We start from the raw sequence: 21,070 nt of genomic DNA, 5'->3' as shown, positions 1-21,070 counted from the left end.
TAAGTTTTTCTTGACTCCTACCCTTTGCATAACTTATCCCCAAAAGTTCTTCAGTTTTCAATTTCCTTTATGAGTCTAGACAAAGCCAAAGAGACCGTGGCCAAGAGAGGAAAGTATAGCTCATGATCTTTGTCTTTGAACATCTATTTTGGAGACCATCAGTGAAACAATTTAGTCTATGGCATTTTCCACCCTACAGCAGTTCTATAATGGATGTCAGTTCCAACACGTGATTCTCAGATATTTAAAACCTTAGGATCATTCGTTCCTGCTCCTGGAATCTCTGACTGTGCATTTGTCTGTCTTTCCCATCTTGCTGTCTAAATGTTTCCTAAATGCAATTACTCTTTTAGAACATGAGCAAATGGGCATGGTCGCAATGCAAATTCAAGTGGAGGGGTGGGGAGGAGAAGCCAGGCAGGAGGAGAGTTATGACAACTGCCTAGAAACAAAGCTAAGATTCTGATCTCAGTCTAGGACCCAGCACTTCATTGAAATTCAATATGTTCTGTCCCCAACTTCTGAAATAGTTATACTTCAAAAGTTCATTTTCAAATCAGTTGTGTGGAAATTAGAATACATTTTTCCACTGGAACAAAGTTATAAATGGTGATTGGGTTCCCAAGTCTGCCCACTAAAGACCTTTTAAACTCATAACGTAAATGAGCTAAAACAACAACAATATCAACAATAATGATGACATATGGTTCCTGGGGAAAGGAAGATATATGTACCAAAGGGAGGCAAAAAAGGAGTAGGAAAAGGAATCAGAATTACTTTACCCTATCCTAGGCATAAGGCCAGACCTAGAGAAAACACTGAAATACATAATGTTTGGGGCAGCTAAATGGTGCAGTGGATAAAGCACCGGCCCTGGATTCAGGAGGACCAAAGGTCAAATCCAGCCTCAGACAGTAGACACTTACTAGCTGTGTGACCCTGGGCAAGTCACTTAACTGTAAAGTTGCTATCTAGCTATACTGTCTAAAATATCTATTGAGTGGTTGCTAATAAATTAGAAGCTTTAGCAAGAATATTTAAGTATTTATTAAAAAGCATTAGGATCTAATGATCAGAGAGAAAGATAAAAATCTAACTATTTGTAAGAGACCTCCATCATCCGATCTGACATGACGAGGTCAGGAAAAAAAAAAAGACCCACGCTTCCTTCTTCCTCCCTGAAGCCTCTCATCTCAACCAGAAACATCACTTCCTAATGCCAAGGAACTGACCTTTTTTCTTTTTTTTTTTTTTTGTGAGGCAATTGGGGTTAAGTGACTTGCCCAGGGTCACACAGCTAGTAAGTGTTAAGTGTCTGAGGCCTGATTTGAACTTAGGTCCTCCTGACTCCAGGGCTGGTACTCTATCCACTGCGCCACCTAGCTGCCCCAGAAATGACCTTCTAAGCTGCATGTCTTGCCCTCAGACGTCTTCTCCTCATGGCGAAGCTTTCCTATTGTAACTCTCCAGCACGTGGCATCACTCCAATTGTCACATAACCCTCAATACCCCACCAAAAAAGGGGGAAAAAAGAACAAAAAGAAATAGACAAAGTTTGTCATAGGTGTCAGCCCAACTCCCCTTTTTTTACTTTTGTCTGTCTGCTTGTCCTCCCTCCTCCCAGGTCCTTAGTGTGCTCCAGGCACTTAGTGTCCTCTAGGACCCTCACTGAGGCACCACCCAAAGTGTTTCACATCCTGATAGGACACACTCTCTATTCTCTACCCTAAAACCACTGATTACATGATTTCTGGAAGGTGTTAAAAAAAGAAATCACACCAATTCACACAATTGAATAAATAGCCAGTAGAGTTCTTTTACCTCCCCAAAATGTGTTTGCATCAAACAGTATGCTTTTTAACTCAGTTTTTATTTGGCAGGAAGGAGGGAGTCATTGTAAGCAGTGTGACAAAGGCAAGTGAACAAGTTCTAACAGTTAAGTAAGAGTAAAAATGGGCACTGAAGTTATATTTGATGCCACATATGTACATGTATGTAACACACTCATATATATGTATATATATACATATATACATGATTATTATTTTATTAATTAACTACTATGTGTAGGCACCATGCTCATCACTGTTAATAAAGAGACAAAAGTAAAATCATCCTGGTCTTCAGGGATCTTCCATTCTACCAAAGGAGACACCATGTAAATACAGTTCTATGTACTGAATCAATACAAGGCAGTTAAACACAATGCAGTTAGGGACGGAGGGCTCTAGAAGTTGGAGGGATCAGGAAGAATGCAAGTGGAAAGTGGTACTTGGGCTCAGTATCGAAGAAAACAAGGGGTTCCAAGAGGAAGAGGTGAGGAAGGAGTGTATTCCAGACACAAGGCAGAGCAAACGCAAAGGCTAGAGATGGGAGGGATGCCCAGTGTGGGGAACATAAAGAAAACCAGTTTGGCTGACCCACAGAGTGGGAGAATGGGAGGAATGCACAGTGAGGGTCGAAAGAGGGATTGGAACCAGGTTTGGAAGGACTTTAAAGACAAACAGGGAAATCCTACCCTAACCCAATAGGAGTCCTTAGAGTTAATTGAATGGGGAAATGAGGGAGTGACACGTCAGAGAGAGAAAGATGATTTAATATATGCATACATTTGTACCAGGTCTGTGATTTCATCCCTGAAGGAAACTTTTTTTTGAGGCCATCAAGGTTAAGTGACTTGCCCAGCTAGTAAGTATCTGAGGCAGGATTTGAACTCAGCTCCACCTGACTGCAGGACTGTTGTTCTGTGCACTGCACACCAAAAGGGAAATTCTGACTACAGATAAGGAAACTTCTTTCATCAATATAGATTGGCACCTGCTCTGAAAGGTATTATCTTAGAGAAGAGATGTCAAACTCAAGTGCAGCCCAAATCAAATTAAAATCTGATTGGGAAATGTTTAACAAAACAAATAAAAATACAATAGAACATAGATTATGTTGATATGCGGTTTTCTAAGTCAATGTGTACTCACAGGGATCCTTACTTACCTTTAGTGGCCCCCGTTTCCATTCGAGTTTGACATCACTGGTCTTAAGAGTATTGCCTGAGACACTGAGAGGTTAATGACTTGCTCAGGATCACACAGTCAATATGTATTGAAGTTAAGACTTAAACCTGGGTCTTCCTTACTCAGACAGTAGCACTGAGGAGAGGAGAGAGGAGGGGAGGGGGGGAGGGGAAAGGGGAGGGGAAAGGGAGAAAAAAGTATGTATATATATGTGTGTATATGAATATATATATATATATATACATACACACATATGTGTGTCTATATTTAGATATACATACATATATGTATGTATGAATGTGTGTGTGTTTATCCACACATATACATAACAGAAAGTGTGCCACATGTGTGCATGTCTGTGTGCATGTGTATATATGTATATATGGGTATAATATATGGGTATATATAGAAGACTTTATTTTCTATTAAGTAACTTTAAGCTTTTTGTTCTGTCCAAAGTAATAGTTAAGGATATAGATGAGATGCAAAGTGAGCAAAACGACCATCAGATCCAAAAGAAGTAAGTGTAAGTCTTGCTATGACTTGAGGACTCTCCACTGGCAACAGAGATTCATGGGATACCAGCTTCCTCCTCTCCTCCCCTCCCCCACCCAATGCTATGCAATGCCTGCTGCTGTGATATCATATGAGCATAGCAGGGCTCTGATTGCTGGGATCCTCCCATTGATTGATGGCACCCTGGTGCTGTGACTGCTTCTCCAGGTTAGTGCTATTGGAGGGATGGAATTACCAACAGCTGCTTGAGAGAGCTATCACATGCACCAATGACTTGGATGGTTCATTGTTGCATTTCAAATTTAGCTCTTTCTTCTCTTTAATTTAAAAAAAATGGTTAATCTCGATTCTCTGGTGCAGTGTTCAAAGTTTAGGCTCACGCACAAGGCTGATGACATAGAAAGTTTTGTCACCCTTAGCACAGGATGGGGTGGGGATGGGGCAGGGGGAAAGGGTTAGAGAATCCCATGGTCCTCCTAGGCTAGAGTGGGCCAGCTCAGGATATGGTGGTGTCACATCCACATAATGCTAGATGCTGAAGGACTACGTACATTCCTGGACAATGGTCTCCCAATCTGTTCTCTGGAGCTACATGGACCCAGACAGTTTGGGAAAATAGGAATAATAGGAAGAGAATCTTTCTCCCTCCAGTTCTTAATGAAAACAGAGCTGAGGGAAAGGGGAAAGGAGAGGATTAAAGGCCAGGCTGAAAGGGACCTTAAGGGTTCCAATGGCTCCCCTGCTGCTTCTTAGCAAAGCAAACTAGGAATTCTGGCACTTGGGTGAAGGACAGGTGAAAAGAAGAGGAACTGTGACCCAGAGGACTGTGTGACATGGGTACTGTCTTTTTTTTTAATTAAGTTTTTTTTCTGTTTTTTGTTTTGTTTGGTTTTCTTTTGCGGGGTAATGAGGGTTAAGTGACTTGCCCAGGGTCACACAGCTAGTAAGTGTCAAGTGTCTGAGGCTAGATTTGAACTCAGGTCCTCCTGAATCCAGGGCCAGTGCTTTGTCCACTGTGCCACCAAGCTGCCCCCATGGGTACTATCTTACAGAAGAGGATGGGTTAACATACATTGAGCTTCACCAGCCATTATAATCTGACAGTCAATGATCTCATCTGATCTTTTTTTTCTGTAATTTTGAAAGAAAGCAGGGGGGAGGGTCCTGAAAGTCTTGGACTGAGATAGGGAGTAAGCTCCACCAAGTGGGTCATATGCTGCTGACATGAAAGTTTAGAAAGTCAAAAACAAACTTCATCTGTACTGCAATTTTCCCAGAAGCTAAGCTTGACTCATCCAGATCTCAGCATTCTGATTTGTTTTATTTTCAGTGATACCTTTGATTGCATTGGTCTCAGCATGGGTGTGCTGGTAAATATTTAACAATCAGGTCTCTGGAATGGAGGTATGACAAACTTTTAAGTTTGATCTGCATCATTAACATTCCCTCCACTTTCTTGAGTCTAGACAATCAATAAAACAATAAATGGGGCAGTTAGGTGGCACAATGGATAGAGCACCGGCCCTGGAATCAGAAGGACCTGAGTTCAAATCCGGCCTCAGACACTTAACACTTACTAGCTTGTGTGACCCTGGGCAAGTCACTTAACCCCAATTGCCTCACTTAAAAACAAACAAACAAAAAACAATAAATGAAGCCTTGATTTGTATCATTTGCCGATTTCTGAGATAGCAGTGCTCACACTGAAAATTTAACAATTGGTTGACTGCAGCACACCCTTAAGAGTAGTGAACTACTAGTGAGGGAACTGTCTTAACCAAAGGAGGAAGGTACCTACCTTGTAATTCACGGTCTTTCAGTTGTCAGAAGCATTGTAAAGATGAAGTGAGTTACCCATGGTCAAACATCCAATAAGTGTAGGAGTCGCATTTGAAACCAGGTATCCCTAGATGTAAAGGCAGCTCTGGGTCTATTATTCAATGCTGTCTTTCTCTTCTCTGCCCTAAAAGCCTGAGGATTTATACAAGATCCTGTCATTTCTGGAACAAATTCATAATTTAGTTGGGATAGTAAATAAAATCCAGATCTATTCCCTCATTAAAAGCAATTACATTTCCTCTATTATTTATGACTGGGTTTCTGTTATTTTATTTGCCAGACAAAAAGGTTTCCACTGGCAGGAGAAAATAAGAGAAACAGTCTATGGGGTCTTTAGCCTTGATCAATACTAATAATTGACAGTTTTATAGTGCTTTAAAGTTTGCAATGGGCTTTAATGTATCCATTATCTCATTTAATCCTCAAAACAACCCTGTGAGGTAGACATGACCATTAGGTAAGTAAGAAACTGGCTGATGCTCAGAGAGGTTAAGTGACTTGTCCAAGGTCACACAGCCAGTAAATGTCAAAGGGGGGGAGGTTAACCAAAGAAGGAAGGAAAGAAGGATTTCAGAGAAATCTGGGAAGACTTGTATGGATTGATATAGAATCAAATAAGCAGAACTAGAACAATTTATTCTATATCGTTAACACTGTAAAAATAAATTTTTGAATACCTTAAGAATTCTGATCAATGCAATAATCAGTTATTATTCTAGAAGACCAGTGATAAAAATGCTGCCTACCTCCTGACAAAGAGGTGATGGATGTGACATACATTTTGGGGCATGACCAACATGGGAATTTGTTTTGATTAATCATACTTACTTGTTAAAAGTTTTTGTTTTCGTTTTGTTTTACAGTGGTGAGAAGGAAAAGAAATGGGAGGGAGAAAATTGATGAGAGAAAAAAATAAAAACTAGAAAAGAAATAAAATAAGATAATCTTGTTTTCTCCAAGCTTAATAATTTCTTTCCTTCCATTATCCCTCCTAAATAGTGTGGTTTGATATTCCATTGTGACCCTAGTCACAGTTTGTCAATGTCTCTAGTAAAATTTGTCCTGAATAAAGCAGAGCAAGATTTTTATTTTCTATGGTCTGGGAACTAGGAAACTATAATGAAATATAAGATTCCTTTGTTTTTTGTTTTTGTTTTTAGCAGCTGCATATGAGCTTATACTAAGCTTTTAGTCAACTTAAACTCCCTGGTCTCTTTTACATGAAATACTATCAAGCCAGGCCTCTCTTATTATGTACTTAGGTAGCTGGCTTTTTAATCTAATAGCAAAATACATTTATCCCTGTTAAATTTCATTATTTATTTGAGTCCATTATCCCAATCTATCAAAATAATTTTGATCATAAATCTGTCATTCAATCTGTTAGCTCTGCCTTTCAACTTTGTATCACCTATAGATTTGATAAATAGGTCATCTACTGCATGTCTACTTCCAGGTGATTTATAAAAATGCCTAATAGTGATATGGCTAAGGGCAGAGTCCTTCAGCATATCCCTGAAGATCCCTTTCAAGTCAACACTGTTCAATTATCAACATTCACAGAACTGCAGGTTAAAAGGGACTTCACACAGAATCTAGTCCTATCCAAATATGGCCAAGAACTCTTTCCACTAGGATCCCTGGCAAGTGCTCATTCAATCTCTACATGAAGACCTTCATTGAGGGGACTCCCAATTAACCCATTCCACTTTTGGCTAGCTCTAAATTTTTTGGAAAGGCAGACAGGCTTTGATGAAATTGTTTCCAGTGATATATGTGGCAAGGACCTCAACTGAGAGGGTAAGGGAGCCATGGGAAATTTGAGAAGAGATGAAAAGGTTTGGAAAAGCTGCTATGGTAAGTGGGATAGCGAGTCAGTAAGGCAGGTGTTAAATGATCGCCTTGCTATAGTGAAGACCTGGTTGAAATAATGTAGCATAAATTTTTAACAGACCCAGTCATTATGGTTTCACGATATTCTCCAGGTTTGTTCAGCAACATGTGAGTATGAGCAAAGGCAGCAGATGGTGGGAATAATCCAAGCTTGAGACTTGAGAGGAAAGGATTGGGAACAGGGTAAAAAGGCAAGGAATTGAAGAGAAGAGAATGATATAGAATTGGAGGGAAGGGAATGTAGCCAGTGCAGAGGTGATGGCCTAGGAAAGAACTGAGGTACCAAGAGATTGAGGGTTGTAGGGGTAGATACAGGAGAAAAAGAAAAAGAAGGAGGAAAGAAGGAAGAAGGAAGGAAGGATCTCTATTCTCAAGGAGCTTGTATTCTAATGGGGAGACATAAATGTGTAAAGAGAGAGGGGGATGGGAGGAAGGGAGGAAAAGGGAGGGAGAGAAAGAGGGAATACAAAATAACAATAAATCAAGGTATTTAGGGAAGGAGGGTATTATCAGTTGTTGAGATCATAAAAAGACTTTGTGTAGAAGGTGACCTTCCATCTTGGCATCTAACCATTAGTAACTACTCTTTGTGCCTTGTCTTTTAACCAGTTCCAAATTCACCTAATTATACTATCATCTTGCCCATATCAGTCCATTTTTTTCCCCAGAAGAATGGTGCGAAAGGTGTTATCAAATACTGTGCTGAAATCTAGTTAAAGAATACCTACTTCATCACTGGAAAACGGCAAGATAAATTATAGTGTATGAATGTAATAGAATACTATTATTCTATAATAAATGAAGGAAAATATTGTGTTTAACAAGGCCTTAAAAGATTTTTATAAACTGATGCACAGTGAAGTGAGCAGAATGAGTAGAATTTATACCATAATATCAATATTGTAAAAGTGAACATTATGAAAGATTTACAACTCTAATCAACTAAAGGAAACCACTTACCAAGATTCCAGAAAAACAGTGAAGAACAACACCCATCTCATGTCAGAGAGATTATGGACTAATGTGTGGAATGAGAAATTCATGTTTGGACATGACCAATGTTAGAATCTGTATTGCTTGACTATGCAAATTTAATTCGGTGATTATGTATTACTTTCTTTTTTTCATCCTTTTCAGTAAGTGAGAGAAGTGGGAAAGATGAAAAACTACATGCTAATAATTGTAACTTTTAATTTTAAAAAAGGAATATGTACCTTATTCCCTTATCTTTTCATTTTAATAACCTTACCAATCAATCAAAATACATTTATCAAGTGCTTACTAAGTGCTAGGAATTTTAAAAAATGGAAATAGTTGAGATATGATCATACTTGGATAGTGTATATGAGGGATATTATTACCTCCTTTATTTTAGAAATTATGTCTCTTATAATGAAACCCAAAATTGCATTCCTTTTTTGGCTGCTACATCAATCTGCTAACTCATAGCGAACTTGTGGTCCAATAAAACCCTCAGATCTTTTTCAGATGATTGACATTTGGTGATGCATACCTCTATCTTTATATTGATGAAGTATTGTTCAAGTCCAAGTGTGAAACTTTACATTCATTCCTCTTCAATTTAATCTCATTCAATTCAGCTCTAGTTCTCCTTAAGGAATAGAGAGGTCTGAAAAAAATCATACAAGAAGAGTACAAGATTTGACATATTCTATCATTCCATAAATTCTTCAAGCACAGTCTTAGACCTCCACTGAGTCAGCCTTTTGAGGACCAGCCCAGCTAATCAGAGAGAGACTTAACCCCAGTAGACCACTGGATGCTTAATTCATTGGCCATTGCAACCTATGAAGCAAAGAAAAGAACTGAATGGCCCACAATCTTGTATAGCCCTTCTACTTCTGCTGCTATAGTGACAGTGACAGAAATAAAGAGGAGAGGGGCACAGAGGGACTAGCTAATAATCACAAGTTTTTAGACCATCTTATAAACTTTAACTTAGTTATTGGCACTCTAAATGTGAGCCTCTAGTTCACTTACCCAAGAAGTAAACATACTCAAGAAAAGTCTTTTAAAATTTAAATGGAAACAGAAGTTGAATTTAAATGGTACAATGACTCACAGACCTTCATTATAGAGACAATGAACTGGCCCAATTAGGTTTGGTTTGTTTGTTTGTTTGGTGAGGCAATTGGGGTTGTGACTTGCCCAGGGTCACACAGCTAGTGTCAAGTTTCTGAGGCCTGATTTGAACTCAGGTCCTCCTGACTCCAGGGCCAGTGCTCTATCCACTGTGCTACCTAGCTACCCCCCAATTAGTTTTTTCATGCACCAACTTTAAAAGGAAACATCATTTCATGGGGGCATTTGTTCATCTTGTAATGTGATGTTAATGGTAATTATTTGCCAAAAAAAGATGAACATGAAAATAAATGCAGTTTAGTCATCAATATCTGATGCAGAGAATGAAGAGGTAAAGAAATCACACCAAAAAAAGACTTGCTAAGATTCACCAAATTAAATCAACATATACTTTGACACTCATTAATTTCAGTGCAAAGGTGGAAATATTTTTTTAAAGGGGAGAAATACATTGGAAAATATAGATCCAAAGTAAGAAATGAGAGAGACCAAAGACTTTTAGACTACATAGAAGGCTTTCACCTATATATCATGATTATTATTTTTTACAAGAAAAGAACCAGTGCCTACTGAACATGGCAAGCACAGAATAATATCACATAAAATGAAATTGATTGTATTTTAAAGGACAGAAAATGACACATTGATATGGAAGTCATTCCTGAGTCAGCTATTTCTATACATTTGGACCATAGACTTAATAGAGCAAAGATCAAAATTAGTACAAACCTAGAAGACTGAATAAAAATGAGGGGAAAAAATATCTGGTATAATTGAAATAACTCAATCCTGACCTAATCAAATATTATTGATGATGAAAAGTGGTATGTGGCTGGAAGAAAGAAAGGGCATAGACAGAGACTATCATAATTCCATTCAAGAGCTTAATCAATATAAATCAGTTACCACAGTAAGAAGACAGAAAGAGACTAAAAAGCACTTTAGTCAGCAAACATTTAACTTACTTGCCAAGCAGAAATATGTGGTAGCCAGAGGCAACAACAGTTCAGAATATAAAATGAAGAGTAAGACAAATTTAAAGAGAATCTCAACTAAGCAAAGTTGTCCTAAGGGCATTTTAAAAAGAAAAAGGAAGGAATACAACAAAAAGAAGGAAAATGGAGACAATTTGCAAAGATTTTGATGACAATTTTTTTAAACATCTCAGACAGTTGAAGCATTACATTTAGTCCCTTATATCACAATAACAGATATATTTATGGAAGAGGTATAAGTGGTACTGGGGAAAATAGGGAAGGCAGCTGAATTAGACCAAGCATGCATAAAAAAGATCCATACTAAAGGTGACACAACTATGAAAGCATTGAGGGAATAATTTCACAAGGTGTCTATCTGAATGAGATGTGGGAGAAAAAATTCTAGAACCTTATTAATGTCCAAAAAAGGGGAAGCAAAAACCAATAATCCTATGTCCCTATAAACCAACTTATATGTTTATTTTCCCATCTACATAAATGATTATAAGAATTATTTACTCACACACAGAGGGCATCTTCACTGAAAGTATTTGTAGGGAAAAGGCAAACTTTCATAAGTGTTATTCCATAGTAGACTATATCTTTGCCATCATATAATTGACTAAATGCTGCAGAGCAGAGACATCTCCTTTCCCAAATACATTAAAATGTAATTGGAAAATTTAAAAATAAGAATATAATACAACATAGATATGTTAATTTGTGGTTTTCTAAGTCAATGTCTATGGTTGGTTTCCATTGCTATTTGAGTTTGACACCACTACTATAGACCCCACTGTGTTTATTGTATTATAATACATTATATAATAATAATAACATTTCATGAAGGAGAGCAAAATGTGACTTTAAAGATCTCATGCAATAATAATGGTCCCAACTATACATTAAAAAACTATTCATGATTCATTAAAAGATATAACACCAAAAATAAAATTGTTCAATGAACCTCTGATCAAAAATATCAGATGTAAGATATAAAAGAAAGCTACAAATTCACTAATGTTGTTCACCACTATAGAAGTTCCAGCACAAAGTCCAAGTTGAAAAATGATTCCCTAAGGATGGTAAAACCCTCCTGGTGGTCTTGTTTGTGGATAACACCAGGCTAATTGCCTGGAGGCCTGGAACACTGCAGAACCTTCTGGAAGTGATCCATAATGTGATGAAATAATGGGATTTAGCAGATACTCAAAGACCCACCTGGAGATTAATCAAGACTGATTGAATCAAATGAGAGTGATTGACTGCTGATTAAGCCTACTTCAAGTTAATTGGATTGTAATCACACCTGGCTAGCCCTTAAGAAGGTATTGTTCTCAGAAACTAGACTGTGAACTCAACTTGAGAAGACCTTCAAAGCCAATGGATTTGGATGACACCAACCAATCACCTTGAAGCAGTGTGTAAGGACCACCTCTGTTCCAGAACTATAAAAAAGCTTCCACAGTCAGCTTAAGAAGGAGTTCCTGATTAAAGCAGGCTCATGGAGGAGGACTTCAAGAAGAACCCAACCAGGCTGGAACTCTAGGCTAGGTAGGATTTCTTTTTCATAACCTTCTGAACTCTTTGTAAATATCTGTATGCTTTAATAAATGTTTAATGCCCAAAGACTGGTACTGAAGCTTTTTAATTTTTGGTGACCACAATTAAGATTTTAAACATCACAATACTCACTCAAAAGAGTTTGGCTTAACAATATACAGGAAAACCAAGTGGATGAATAATGTTTATTCTCCATTGAACATCCTGTGTGTACCACTGGCATCCTCATGATGTCAGGACACAGTGAGGAAATCCCCTAGCATACTGGGTAGACTATCCTATGTCAGACTCATGGAAGGACAAAGACAAGAATAATCATGCATGGATAGTTCGTGATTTGTAGTCTGGGGGGAGGGGGTTGTGGGGAGGGTTGGGGAGAAATCACATCAATGAGACCAACACCTAGAGGTATGATAGTAAGGATTTAACTCTCTCTTAAAATGCATGACACACTTTTAAGTGTAATTAGTGTTATTAATATTATTGATTACTCTTAGGGTTTATCATATATTTGTTATGTAGAAATTAGAGTCTACTGCACCAGTTTTAGGGCATTAGGCATTTGTTAAAGTATATTAAATATTAGTAAAGAGAGCGAGCATGGCTCTGAAAGATAGGAAAGCCTAGACAAGAGAGAAGATGGGGAACCCTAGAGGGCTGCAATTGCTCTCATCCAGTTCCCAAGCCAAAGAGAGCACACGAGTGTCTCTGCAAGCTCACTGAGGGCAAGAACAGAGCCCGCCCATAAAGTTAAAAAGTCCCTAATCTCAAGGAGCCCCCAATTTAATGGGGATGACAACATGCACACTAGGTACAAACAAGACATATATGGAATCAATTGGGTGTAGACTCAGAGGAAAGACGTTGATTAAGGAAGATTGGCAAAGCCTTCTTGCAGAAGGTGGTTAAGACTAGAAGGAAGCCAAGAAAGCTAGGAGGTGAAGATGAGGATGGAGAATATTCCAGAAGTGAGGGACAGATTTTTCCAGGGCAGAACCAAGATGGCAGAGGAAAGGCAGTAAGCTCTCAGAACTCATGACATGATCACTCCAAAAAACATCTAAATAATGCCATAGGACCATTCTTGGAGCAGACATGAGGGACAGTCAATGAAAACAGTCAGGAGGTGGATTGTCAAATGGGAGGAACAACATGGAAGCCAATAGCTCTGTATCACAGAGTTTAGCTATAAGAGCAGAGAAGTGGCAAGGGAAATTTGGGATGGGTTGTAAAGACAAGAAACCAAGGTCACTGAAGCTCTGTCATTCAAGTCAGAGTTTAGAAGTCAACAACACAAAGAAAAAATTCCCGAGTCATTCATTCAGTATTCAAACATTAATTAAACACCTCCTAGATACAAAATACTAGGTACTAGTGGACACAAAAGAAGATGTTAACACAGGCCTTATCTTCTAGGCCAGATCTTACTGGGCTGAGATAAAATGAAACACTTATAGACTGACCAAGACTTATTAAAAAGTTTACATAATAATTGAGAAAAATGATCATTTTTCTGTTATACTAATAATCATTTTTTAAATTAGGATTAAAGTTCTTGCATTCTATTTCCTCATTCAAAGTCAGTCCCTCAAGAACATTTCTGACCTTGCCCCCAAATTTACCCCACCCAGAGCATCTTATCTAGGTGGAATTCTTACCCCACCATCTTTCATTGACTGGGCAGAGAAGTGATCTTTTTCTATAAATTACCCAAGATGGGAATGGTATAGCTTGAAAAGAGTGTCTCTCATGAGTGACATAATCAAAGTCAGGTCCCCAGCCCCTGATTAGAATAAGCCCACCTTAGAAAATCATTATACAATTCTCATTATAAAATTCATTCTCTCATTAATTGTTAACCAATAAGTGCTTATTTCCACCTGTTGGGAACATCCACTTTTCCAAGGGCATATAAGTATTGTTTGGCCTGATGATTCATTTTTAGTTTATGAGAGAAAGTCAAATAACCATGTTGTTAATTATCTGCTGGCCATAAATACTAAAATTATTAGTTACCCAGAAACTATGTCTCGCAGATTTTTCATACATCACACAATAACATGGAAAGGATATTCAGCAGAGATACAGCACTGCTTCCCTTGTCTCCATACAGAAATGTGTCTGGTGAAGAGGATATTTATTGGATGACCTGAGGGCACTGACTCCTCTAGGTTGGCCTATGTCCCAGGGAAGTAGAAACCCCCATCTGAATCCCTGGTTCCCTGCACCAATCAAGTCTCTGTGATGGCTTCCTTGCCTTTTAGAGAAAAACTAGTTTAGACTGCATAACAAATACCCAAGGAGACATTACTCCTTCTGCTCTTTTTGAAATTTACAATGTACTACGGGGAAAGTTGTAAAAACAGATAAGGCAGCTGTTGTATAATGGCAAGAGAACTAGGCATGAAGTCAAGTTTTGGTTGAACACCAGTTCTGACACTTAATACTCTTGGGATCTTGGGCAAATCATTGACCTTTTTGGACCTCAGTTTCTCATCTGTAAAATGAAAGGGTTGAATTAGATGGTTTCAAAGATCCTTTCCAGGTTGAATTCTATGAAGCTGTGAACTGTGACACAACAAAAAAATGAAAAAAAAAATCAAGAATTTCAGGCAAAATATCTTGAAAAGGGGGCAGTTAGATGACACAAGCACTGGATTCAGGAGGTCAAATCTGGCCTCAGACACTTGATACTTGCTAGCTGTGTGACCCTGGGCAAGTCACTTAACCCCAATTGCTTCACACACAGACACACAAAAAAATAAATCATGAGAAAATTTGAATGAAAAATTACTTTCAGTGGGGGACATGGAGTGGGGATGAAAGAGAAAGGAGAAGAGATCAGGGAATTCTTCATGGTCGCTGAACTGGGTCTTGAAGGGATTTCAATAGATTATGATTTATGGGCAAAGGTACAAGGGGCATGAAGGTGAGAAAATCCATTCCAGGTGTGGGAGACATCATCAGCTAAGACAAGAAGAAAACAAAGAACGTACGGTAGAATCATTTGGCAGTGGTATAAAGAAAAGGCCAAACTGGGAGTTTGATTTTGGTAGTGGAGGGCCTTGGAAGGGCTGAGTCTCAGGGAAGTGAGGCCATCCCTGAAAATCCCAGAACAAGTCAGTGCAACTATCCCAAGTTTTGTTTTATTTGGATTACAGAAAAATGTCATGGGGTAAATGCATTGTCTAGTCTACACATATTATAAAGTTAGTCTCCCTTTGACTCCTTCTCAGGGGCCACTGAGCACTGGCTTCCTTTTCAAGACTGACTTCACAAACCCGTCCCCCAGTCCAACCTTCAGCTTGGAACCTGGGACTCCACACACACATACACACAAATCTACTAGTGACATTTCCTTGTACAAACACTGACTTTTGTTCCCCCAGTGGGAAACCCTGTTGGGCCTCCAGAGGTGGAAGCAGTGGCTTCTGAAGGGGCCAAATTATGGGGGGGCTGGAGGGGTAGGGGGGGGGGACCTGCAGGCCCAGGCCTACCCAGCCTGGGGGCTGTGTTTTTCCAGCTCCCCCACAGCGGCCTCTGCAGAGAGGGCCTATTTACAAATGAAAAGGAAATTCACAGTTCATTCTGGATGACTCATTCCCAGTTTACTGGGTGGTTCACACGCTGAGGCCGGAACAGGAAGGCCCTCATTGTGCTCAATTGTTTCCCTGAATGCCTTTCTGAACAACAGCAAAAGGAAATATTACAGTTTGGCTGCCAGCCAGCCAGGCTGCTCTGGCCTTCCCGGGCTTCCAATGCAAAGCTGGATGGGGCCAAGGGAGGCTCCCTTACCCTCCCCCTGTCCCTCCTCCTCTTCTTCCTCTTCTCCCTCCTCCCTCACATCTTCTTCCTTGCTTCTCTCTTCCTCCTAATCCTTAATTCTTTTTTTCCCTCTTCTTTCTTGTCTCTTCTCCTCTCCTTTCTTTCATCCTCTTCTCCATGATCCCTTCTCTCCCATCTTCCTCCTTCCTACTCTCTTGCCTCTCTCTTCTTCCTTCTCCTAGCTGGAGGCATTTCAGTCTGGGTTTTGAATTAAAGGGCTGCCTTTCCCAGCAAGCAGGCCCCAGGGAGATTTCAGAAGACTGGACGGTCTCTTCCCTACTTCCCCACACGCTGCCCCCATGATTTAAGATGCCTGGACCGGCTTCTCCCCCAGCTCTACCCCCAAGAGTCTTTGCCATGTCTTTCATGTTTGGTGGCCCCATAGGAGGTGCTCTGACACCACCACCCACTGAGATGTGGGAATAAAATATGAGCTGCCTTCCCTCCGAAACCTCCCAAACCGCTCCTTGGATGTGTTTACTCCACAAGGGCCAGGGAGCCAGCCCCTGCATAGGGTGGGGGGTGGGGAGGAGTTGGGAAGAAGAGAAAGGGAACAACATCTGCTCTGGCCAAGAGGAAGCCTAGATAAGAAAGCAGAGTGTATCAAGAGAGCCAGGATTTGCTGATCCAATTGAGAAGTGACACTCACCATCACTCCTCCAGAGATGCACACAAAAGAGGCCATCCAGGCTCAGAGCAGACCTTGTTTCTATTAAGGTTTGATGAAGGCCAAAGGGATCAACCTATTTTCTATGTAAGCAAAGTGTCACAATAGGAAAACTGGTGTGGATTAGGGGCAGTTAAATGGTTCCCAACTGAAAAGGGATTGTCTCCACGTCCTCTTCTGCTGGAGACATTTTTCCCCTTATTTTGGAATAATAACTGATATCTTATTGCTTGGTGGCTTCATAGGCTCTCTTGGGTTTAATTATCATCTCGAAAAAAAGGTGATACCCAGACCTATATATCTAACCTTATTATCTCTCCCAAGTTAAATATGTGTGTGTGCATATGTGTATAAATTAAATATTAAATGATCATTATTAAATTAAATTTTATGTATATACACCTATGCATACATATACACACCTGCACACACATACACATACACACAAAATTTCCCAGAGACCTGGTTGTTAAACATTGACCAGCATACCCTTGGGTACGTGGAGCATGAGGTATGCTAGTCTGGCTGGAATGTAGAGTACATAAGGGGAAGTATTATGTCATTAGCCTATAAAGAAAAGTTGGAATCAGATTGTGAAGATCTGTAATTGCCAAACATAGGAGTTTTTCTTTGCCCCTAGAAGGAATAGCAAGTCACTGGACTACAGTTGATCCAAAAATAAAATAAAATAAACGGTCTCAGAAAATCTCAAAAACTTCAAGCATTTCCTTTGCTACCTATTAATGCCAACTAGCAGCAAAAGCTATTGTCATTCAAGTCAAATGTTTTTCAAATGAGCCAAAGTTGCTTTGGATGGTCCTATGGCTCAAGGGTAGAGGAATGGGAAGGAGGTCCTTAAGTCTACAACCCCAGGGACAACAGTTCTAATGAGACCAAGACCTTGAATTTGATCCCTGTGTGTGGTCCAGTTAGCTTCAAGAAGTCTTATAGCCACAAATTCTCCCCAGATCCCAACCCAGATCAAAAAGGGTAAAACCGTCACTGCTTGGCAACTGGTAGGGCAGTAGACAGAGCACCATGTCTGGAGTCAGAAAGACCTGAATTCGAAGCCTACCTCAGACACTAACTGTATGACCCTGGGCAAGTCTCTTTAACTTCTGCTTCAATTTTCTCATCTGTAAAATAGGGTAATAATAGCTCCTACCTCCCACAGTCTCTGTGAGGGTTCGGTGAGATAATAATTGTACTTATTACAGTACCTGGTACATAGTAGCTATTGTTATTGTTATTATTGTTGTTGTTATTAATTAGCAACAGCATTAACTGTTGTGATTACTCCTGAAAAAGGAGCTCAGACCAAATAACTCGCCCAAATTTTCCTTTTCTCTGACTTTGCAAAGTATGCTTGCCCTTATTCTATTCTGTTCCTCATGATAATTACTGGAGAGTTTGTTTTTAATTTGAGTATCTGTCCTCTCTCCCATTTAGGCTGTAAGGTCCATGAAGGCAAGGATCTTGTTTTGATTAGGTCGGTCTCTCTCACCACAGCTACCATATATAGAAGATTCACTATGATCCAGTGGCAGGAACATAGGCTGGGAACCAACCAGAGGACCTGGGTTCAAATTCCTGGATGTGTTGGGATATTAGGCAAGTCACTTAAATTGTCTGGGCCTTTATCTTCAAATTGAGGAGTGAGATGACCTCTGAAGTCCCTTTGAGCTCTGAATTTATGACCCTCATAGGCACATAGCAAATGGTGGGTTTAGAGTGTCACCTCCGTACGTTTGAGATTAGTCCTAAAACTTAATATCCCCTTCAAACTATTTCTCCTGCTTTGATTTTTTTTTCTTTTTCCTCTAAACGTCTCAGGGAGGGATTATAAAGGGAGGGGAGAGCAGCAGAACATCCAAACAACTTTTGTGTGGCCCAGTTGAAAGTGGATACATATGAAAAAATGGCTAAGTCATACAGAATTTAAAAGATCTGCAGAGCCTGCAGCAACGACTACACTTCAGACAGAAGAAGGAGGACGGCTGTTCATGATATGTTATTAGGCAAAGAAATGCTTGTTCAGTTGGAGAAAAACAAGAATTTTCCAGACCTCCAACCAGAGGCTTTGGGCATGGAAGGTAAGCCTTGTGGTTTATGGAGGCTCACAGAATGGGTTGGTTAACCAGACCCATGTTCATAGGGACAAGAGCCAGTAGTAGATTTTTTTAAATGTTTTATTGATGCTTTTTCATATCATTTCACTTTTCAATCCCACCCCTACACCCCCTTACTTCTAACAAAGTATATTTAAGCAATACAAATAGATGCAGTGACCAGGTCTCCCTGAAGAGAGGAAAAAGAACTCTTTCATCATTAGTCGTCTCTGCAGTCAAGCCTGGCTATTGCATTGATCTGAATGATGACATTTCAAAGCTATTTGCCTTTACATTATCATGGTCCTTGTGTAATAATGTCCTCTTGTTTCTGATGACTTCGGCCTATTTTGCATCAATTCAAACATCTTCCCATGTTTTACCTCAACATTTCTCATTTTTATCATTCCTGATAGTGCAATACTATTCCATTCTAATCATGTATCATGCTTGTTTAGCCTTTCCCAATAACAGTTAAGGCAGCACAATAGGGTGCTGGGCTTAGACTCCGAAACACCTGGGATCCAATATTACCTCTGACATTAGTTATATAACCCTAAGCAAATCACTTAACTTCCGTACCCCTCAGGAGAAAAGCACCTAAGACATCTTCCATGTTACCCATGTGTTGAACATGAATGAATGAAGAGAATCCTCAAACCAGGAATTCCTACATCAACCAAAAGTCATAGACCTCTGATGTATCCTCCCAGTGATAGGCATCCACTTTGCTACAGGTTTTTGCTTCCATCAAAAAAAATTGTTACTCTGGGCATAACGGGGACGTCTCTTTCTGTCTTTGACCTCTTTGGGGTAAGTGCCCAGTAATGGTAATGCTCTGGGCATTACCCATTTGTCTTCTTTTATGAAAGACAGGGTTCCTTCTTAGGGAAGGAACCCAGCACCAACATGCTGTTCCACACTTGTTTATTTCACCCCCTGCTTATCATATTCCCATTGTCATTATTCTGTTTGCTTTGTGTGTGTATATGTATGTATGCATATATGTGTATATACACATACATACACACACACACACACACACACATATATATATATATATCCCTTGGTCTTATCAGTTAGATCAACAATTGTGCCTTACATTTATTTTCTACTTCCCAGAATGCCTCGGGCTATATATACATCAGGAGGTACTCAAAACATGCTTTCTGAGCAGATGAATAGTGACTCACATTTCTAGATCAGGTGGTTTATAAATCTCTTTTCCTGTGCTAAGGTACACAGTGGGTGGAATGTAGAGGTTGGAGTCAGAAAGATCCAAGTTCAAATCCAGGCTTAGGGAATCACTAGCCTTGTGACTCTGAGCAGGTCATTGTAACTTCTGTCTGTCTCAGTTTCCTCATCTGTAAAAGGGGCTACCTACCTCATAAAGTTGTTTTGAGGATAAAGTGAATTAACACATAAAGTCCTTTGTAAACCTTGGAATACTACATAAAGGCTGGCTAACTATTAACAAGCCTGTGAGGCAGGTAGTAGAAGCATCATCACTATAATCAGAGGTCAACCACAGCAAGTGTCGGAGCTGGGATTCAACATCAGGTCCAATAAAGGTCCCTGAAAATGGCAGAAGGATTCATTCAGATCACCATTTCTCTGCAAAGGGAAGAAAGAGTCTTTACAATTACCAAGGGGCAGCTAGGTGGCACAGTTGATAAAGCACTGACTCTGGATTCAGGAGGACCAGAGTTCAAATCCGGCCTTAGACACTTGACGCTTACTAGCTGTGTGACCCTGGTCAAGTCACTTAATCCTCATTGCCCTACAAAACAAAACAATTACCAAGCAATGACAACATTGCCACTAGTCTGCTGTTCTATGTGCTCCCTTTCCTCAAAGTCTACTTTCTCCAGTTCAGTTTAATAAGTAATGTCTAGTAACTACTGAGTGAAAAGTGCCCTGCTAGGAGCTGTGAGTACAAAGGAAATGATTAAAAGAGTTCCTACCTTCAAAGACCTTACATTCCTTCTGGAAGACACAACAGGCATTAATTCAGTGAAATGCAAAGTCATTTCAAGAGGGAGATATTGTCAATACCTAGAGGGAGAGAAAGGGAAAGAAGAGAGAGAGTGGGCTGCCAGGAGAATCCCCGATACAAAACATAATACCTGAACCATACTTTGAAGGAATATCAGAATGCTAAGAGGCTGTGGTACATTCTAGTGTCCTCCAAACTACCCACAGTAGTTTAGAATGTTTCTCTGCACGAGCCTGTTTCTGTTCCCCTTCCAACCAGATAGTCCTGTCTGGCAGCACATTGCCCAGGGACCCAGGTGACACGAGGGCACTTGTGGGGGGAAGGGAAGAAGCAGATGAGCCAGCTCAGCACATGGTACACCCTAGGCACTCATTAAATTGTAAGCCACGTGGCTAGATAAGACCATGTAATTTCTCCCCTGCTATACCTGGAATTGCCTCTAATTTAGGTACCTCTTTTCAGTATAATATGCTTAATTTAGCCAACACAGGGTCCCAATTAATTGCTAATAGACAGCTGTAGCAAAATGCATATATTAAATATATGCTGTATAGTGCATGCAAAATTCAATT

At 39.7% G+C, this 21,070-nt stretch overlaps 1 long non-coding RNA gene across 2 annotated transcripts in view; it reads right to left on the bottom strand.

The window, feature by feature from the left end:
- Positions 1 to 2,953: 2,953 nt before the first annotated feature.
- The window catches only part of LOC122746256, a 111,186-nt gene continuing 93,069 nt past the window's right edge, over positions 2,954 to 21,070 (bottom strand). Inside the window, exons 3-6 of one of the 2 annotated variants that reach the window (XR_006355523.1) lie at positions 20,467 to 20,557; positions 8,773 to 8,889; positions 5,326 to 5,498; positions 2,954 to 3,146 (exon numbers count right to left, since the gene is read on the bottom strand). This is a non-coding gene — a long non-coding RNA (uncharacterized LOC122746256). The remainder of the gene's footprint in view (positions 3,147 to 5,325; positions 5,499 to 8,772; positions 8,890 to 20,466; positions 20,558 to 21,070) is intronic. The other variant, XR_006355524.1, reaches the window with a different exon arrangement.

Source organism: Dromiciops gliroides, chromosome 3 (assembly GCF_019393635.1).
Source record: "Dromiciops gliroides isolate mDroGli1 chromosome 3, mDroGli1.pri, whole genome shotgun sequence".
NCBI classification, from domain to species: Eukaryota; Metazoa; Chordata; class Mammalia; order Microbiotheria; family Microbiotheriidae; genus Dromiciops; species Dromiciops gliroides.
Note: the sequence above shows the minus strand (reverse complement) of the source record. Positions and strands in the feature narration are given on the sequence as shown.